Source organism: Schistocerca piceifrons, unplaced genomic scaffold (genome assembly GCF_021461385.2).
Source record: "Schistocerca piceifrons isolate TAMUIC-IGC-003096 unplaced genomic scaffold, iqSchPice1.1 HiC_scaffold_2165, whole genome shotgun sequence".
Taxonomy (NCBI): Eukaryota; Metazoa; Arthropoda; class Insecta; order Orthoptera; family Acrididae; genus Schistocerca; species Schistocerca piceifrons.
The window spans coordinates 1-6,599 of NW_025728081.1; positions in this window are offsets into that span (position 1 = coordinate 1).

A 6,599-nucleotide genomic window follows, 5' to 3' on the forward strand; every position below is an offset into this window, starting at 1 on the left:
TATCGTTCAGGGCCTCCTAATGACGATGGAGCACTCAAATTGCGTCGCGATTCAATACATCGTCCTCCAGCGGACTGGTCTCCTAGGGGATATTGCTGAGTCGGGCACCTTATGGTCCGTCTCCAGTGAGTCTAGATTTTCGAATCCGACGAAAAACTGATAGTTAATTGTAACATTCAGGGCCTCCTAATGACGATGGATCATTCAAATTGCCTCGAGAGTCAATACATCGTTTTCCAGCCGACTTGTCTGAAGGGTCTATTGCTGCCTCGGGCACCTTATGTTCGTTCTCCTGAGTTTCTAGATTTTCGAATCCGACGCAAAAATGATAGTTAATTGTAACGTTCAGGGCCTTCTAATGACGATGGAACACTCAAATTGCGTCGAGATTCAATACATCGGCATTCAGACGATTTGTCTACAAGGGTCTATTGCTGCCTCGGGCACCTAATAGTCGTTCCCCTGTGAGTCTAGATTTTAGAATCCGACGAAAAACTGATAGTTAATTGTAATGTTCCGGGCCTCCTATCGACGATGGATCACTCAAATTGCGTCGAGATTCAATACATCGACCTCCAGCCGACTTGCCTTGAAGGGGATATTGATGCCTCGGGCACCTTATGGTCGTTCTCCTGTGTGTCTAGATTTTCTAATCCGATGCAAAACTGATTGTTAATTGTAACGTTCAGGGCCTGCTAATGGCGATGGAACACTCAAATTGCGTCGAGAGTGAATACATCGTCCTCCAGCCGACTTGTCTCCAAAGGTCTATTGCTGCCTCGGGCACCTTATGGTCGTTCTCCTGTGAGTCTAGATTTTCATATCCGACGCATAACTGATAGTTAATTGTAACGTTCAGGGTCTGCTACAGACGATGGAGCACTCAAAATGCGTCGCGATTCAATACATCGTCCTCCAGCGGACTGGTCTCCTAGGGGATATTGCTGAGTCGGGCACCTTATGGTCCGTCTCCAGTGAGTCTAGATTTTCGAATCCGTCGAAAACCTGATACTTTATTGTAACATTCAGGGCCTCCTAATGACCATGGAACACTCAAATTGAGTCGGGATTCAATACATCCTCCTCCAGCCGACTTGTCTCCAAGGTATAATTGCTGCCTCGGGCTGCATGTGGTCCGTCTCCTGTGAATCTAGATTTTCGAATCCGACGCGAAACTGATAGTTAGTTGTAACGTTCAGGGCCTGCTAATGACGATGGAACTCTCAAATTCCGTCGAGATTCAATACATTGGCCTCCAGCCGACTTGTCTCCATGGATCTATTGCTCCCTCGGACGCCTTATAGTCGTTCTCCTGTGGGTCTAGATTTTCGAATCCGACGCAAAAATGATAGTTAATTGTAACGTTCAGTGCCTCCTAGTGACGATGAAACACTCAAATTGCGTCGAGATTGATTACATCGTCCTCCAGCCGACTTGTCTCCATGAGGATATTACTGCCTCGGGCCTCTTTTGTTCGCTCTCCTGTGAGTCTAGATTTTCGAATCCAGCGCGAAACTGTTAATTGTAACGTTCAGGGTTCCTAATGACGATGGAACACTCAAATTGCGTTGAGATTTAATACATCGGGATTCAGCCGATTTGTCTCCAAGGGGATTTTGATGCCTCGGGCTCCATGTGGTCCGTCTCCTGTGAGTCTAGATTTTCGATTCCGACGAAAAACCGATAGTTAATTGTAAGGTTGAGGGCCTCCTAATGACGATAGAACACTCAAATTCCGTCGCGATCCAATACATCGTCCTCCAGTTGACTTGTCTCCAAGGGTCAATAGCTACCTCGGGCACCTTATGATCGTTCTGCTGTGAGTCTAGATTTTCGAACCCGACACAAAACTGATAGTTAATTGTAACGGTCAGGGCCTCTTAATGACGATGGAACACTCAAATTGCGTCGAGATTCAATACATCGGCCTCCACCCGACATGTCTATAAGGGTCTATTGCAGCCTCGGGCACCTTATGGTCGTTCTCCTCTGAGTCTAGATTTTAAAACCTGACGTAAAAATAATAGTTAATTGTAACGTCAGGGCCTCCTAATGACGATGGAACACTCAAAGTGCGTCGAGATTCAATACATCGTCCTCCAGCCGACGTGTCTCCATGGGGAATTAGTGCCTCGGGCCTCCGATGTTCGCTCTCCTGTGAGTCTAGATTTTCGATTCCTACGCGAAACTGATTGTTAATTGTAACGTTCAAGGCTTCCTAATGACGATGGAACACTCAAATTCCATCGAGATTCAATACATCGGCATTCAGCCGTTTTGTCTCCAAGGGTCTATTGCTGCCTCGGGCACCCTATGGTCGTACCCCTGTGAGTCTACATTTTAGAATCCGATGCAAAACCGATGGTTAATTTTAATGTTCAGGGCCTCCATATGACGATGGAACACTCAAATTGCGTCGAGAGTCAATACATCGACCTCCAGCCGACTTGTTTACAAGGGGATATTGCTGCTTCGTGCTCCATGTGGTCCGTCTCCTGTGAGACTAGATTTTCGAATCCGACGCGAAACTGATTGTTAATTGTAACGTTCAGGGCCAATAATGCCGATGGAACACTCAAATTGCGTCGAGATTCAATACATCGGCCTCCAGCCGACTTGTCTCCAAGGGTCTATTGCTGCCTCGGGCACCTTATGGTCATTCTCCTGTGAGTCTAGATTTTTGACGCAAAAATGATAGTTAATTGTAACGTTCAGGGCCTCCTAATGACGATGGAACACTCAAATTGCGTCCAGATTAAATACATCGTCCTCCAGCCGACTTGTCTCCAACGGAATATTGCTGTCTCGGGCACCATATGATCTTTCTCCTCTGAGTCTAGATTTTCGAATCCAACTCAAAACTAATAGTGAATTGTAACGTTCGGCGCCTCCTGATGACGATAGTACACTGTAATTACGTCGAGATTCAATACTTCGTCATCCAGCTGATTTGTCTCCAAGGGGATAGTGCTGCCAAGGGCACCAAATGGTCCGTCCCCTGTGTGTCTAGATTTTTGAATCCGACGAAAAACTGATAGTTAATTGTAACGTTCAGGGCCTCCTACTGACGATGGAACATTCAAATTTCGTCGAGATTCAATACATCGTTCTTCAGCCGACTTGTCTCAAAGGGTCTATTGCTGCCTTGGGCACCTTATGCTCCTTCTCCTGTGAGTCTAGATTTTCGAATCAGACGCGAAACTGATAGTTAATTGTAACGTTCAGGGCCTCCTAATGACGATGGAGCACTCTAATTGCGTCGCGACTCAATACATCGTCTTCCAGCGGACTGGTCCCCAATGGGATATTGCTTCTTCGTGCACCTTATGGTCCGTCTCCAGTGAGTCTAGATTTTGGAATCCGACGAAAAACTGATAGTTAATTGGAACAGTCGAGGCCTCCTAGTTACGATGAAACATTCAAATTGCGTCGAGATTCAATACATCGTTCTTCAGCCGACTTGTCTCCAAGGGTCTAAAGTCGGCTGGAGGACGATGTATTGGATCGCGACGGAATTTGAGTTTTCCATCGTCATTAGGAGACTCTGAACGTTACAATTAACTATCAGTTTTTCGTCGGATTCGAAAATCTAGACTCACAGGAGACGGACCATAAGGTGCACGAGGCAGCAATATCCCCTTGGAGACCAGTCCGCTGGAGGACGATGTATTGAATCGCGACGCAATTTGAGTGCTCCATCGTCATTTGGAGGCCCTGAAAGTTACAATTAACTGTCAGTTTCGCGTCGGATTCAAAAATCTAGACTTACAGGAGACGGACTACATGGAGCCTGGGGCAGTTAAACAAGTCGGTTGGAGGTCGATGTATTGAATCACGACGCAATTTGAGTGTTCTATCGTCATTAGGAGGCCCTGAACGTTACAATTAACTATCAGTTTCGCGTCGGATTCTATAATGTAGGCTCACAGGGGAACGACAATACGGTGCCCGAGGCAGCAATAGACCCTTGGAGACAAATCGGCTGAATCCCGATGTATTAAATCTCGACGCAATTTGAGTGTTCCATCGTCATTAGGAAACCCTGAACGTTACAATTAACAGTTTCGCGCCGGATTCGAAAATCTAGACTCACAGGAGAGCAAACAAAAGAGGCCCGAGGCAGTAATATCCTGATGGAGACAAGTCGGCTGGAGGACAATGTAATTAATCTCGACGCAATTTGAGTGTTTCATCGTCATTAGGAGGCACTGAACGTTACAATTAACTATCATTTTTGCGTCGGATTCGAAAATCTAGACCCACAGGAGAACGACCATAAGGCGTCCGAGGCAGCAATAGACCCTTGGAGACAAGTCGGCTGGAGGCCGAGGTATTGAATCTCGACGCAATTTGAGTGTTCCATCGTCATTAGGAGGCCCTGAACGTTACAATTAACTATCAATTTCGCGTCGGATTCGAAAATCTAGACTCACAGGAGACGGACCACATGCAGGCCGAGGCAGCAAAAACCCCTTGGAGACAAGGCGGCTGGAGGAGGATGTTTTGAATCCCGACTCAATTTGAGTGTTCCATGGTCATTAGGAGGCCCTGATCGTTACAATTAACTATCAGTTTTGCGTCGGGTTCGAAAATCTAGACTCACAGCAGAACGATCATAAGGTGCCCGAGGTAGCTATTGACCCTTGGAGACAAGTCGGCTGGAGGACGATGTATTGGGTCGCGACGGAATTTGAGTGTTCCATCGTCATTAGGAGGCTCTGAACGTTACAATTAACTATCAGTTTTTCGTCGGGTTCGAAAATCTAGACTCACTGGAGAACGATCATATAGTGCCGGAGGCAACAATAGACCCTTGGAGACAAGTCGCCTAGAGGACGATGTATCTGATCCCGACGCAATTTGAGTTTCCATCGTCATTAGGAGAACCTGAATATTACAATTATCTATCAGTTTTTCGTCGGATTCGAAAATCTAGACTCACATAAGGTGCCCGTGGCAACGATATCCCCTTGGAGACCAGTCCGCTGGAGGACGATGTATTGAATCGCGACGCAATTTGAGTGCTACATCGTCATTAGGAAGCCATGAACGTTACAATTAACTATCAGTATATCGTCGGATTCGAAAATCTAGACTCACAGGACACGGAACACATGGAACCCGAGGCAGCATATCCATCCCCTTCTAGACAAGTGGGCTGGAGGTCCATGTATTGACTCTCGACGCAAATTGAGTGTTCCATCGTTATTAGGAGGCCCTGAACGTTACAATTAACAATCAGTTTTGCGTCGGATTAGAAAATCTAGTCTCGCAGGAGAACGACCATAAGGTGCCCGAGGCAGCAACAGCCCCTTGGAGACAATGTAGCTGGAATCCGATGTATTGAATCTTGACGCAATTTGAGTGTTCCATCGTCATTAGGAGGCCCTGAACGTTATAATTAACAATCAGTTTTGCGTCGGATTAGAAAATCTAGTCTCGCAGGAGAACGACCATAAGGTGCCCGAGGCAGGAATAGACCATTGGAGACAAGTCGGCTGGAGGACGATGTATTGACACTCGACGCAATTAGAGTGTTCCATCGTCATTAGGAGGCACTGAACGTTACAATTAACTATCATTTTAGTGTCGGATTCGAAAATTTACTCACAGGAGAAGTTCATACGGTGCCCGAGACAGCAATATCCGTTGTATACAAGTCGGCTGTAGGTCGATGTATTGAATCTCGACGCAATTCGAATGTTCTATCGTCATTAGGAGGCTCTGAACGTTACAGTTAACAATCAGTTTTGCGTCGGATTAGAAAATCTAGACTCACTGGAGATCGACCATAAGGTGACCGAGGCAGCAATCGATCCTTGGAGACAAGTCGGCTGAAGGACGATGTATTGAATCTCGACGCAATGTGAGTGTTCCATCGTCTTTAGGAGGCCCTGAACGTTACAATTAACTATCAGTTTCGCGTCGGATTCGAAAATCTAGACTCACACGAGACGGGCCACATGGAGCCCGAGGTGGCAATATCCCCTTGTAGGCAAGTCGGCTGGAGGTTGATGTATTGACTCTCGACACAATCTTAGTGTTCCATCGTCATTAGGAGGCCCTGAACGTTACACTTAACAATCAGTTTCGCGTCGTTTTTGAAAATCTAGACTCACAAATGAAAGATCATAAGGTGCCCCAGGCAGCAATAGACGCTTGGAGACAAACCGGCTGGAGGACGATGTATTGGATCGCGACGCAATTTGAGTGTTCCATCGTAACTAGGCGGCCCTGAATGTTATAATTAACTATAAGTTTTTCGTCGGATTCGAAAATCCAGACTCTCTGGAGACGGACCATTAAGTTCCGGAAGCAGCAATATCCCTTTGGAGACCAGTCCGCTGGAAGACGATGTATTGAATCGCGACGGAATTTGAGTGCTCCAAGGTCATTATGAGGCCCTGAACGTTACAATAAACTATCAGTTTCGCGTCGGATTCGAAAATCTAGACTTACAGGAGAAGGACCGTATGGTGCCTGAGGCAGCAATATCCCCTTGGAGTCAGGTCGGCTGGCGGTCGATGTATTGAATCTCGACGCAATTTGAGTGTTCCATCGTCATTAGGAGGCGCTGAACGTTACAATTAACTGTCAGT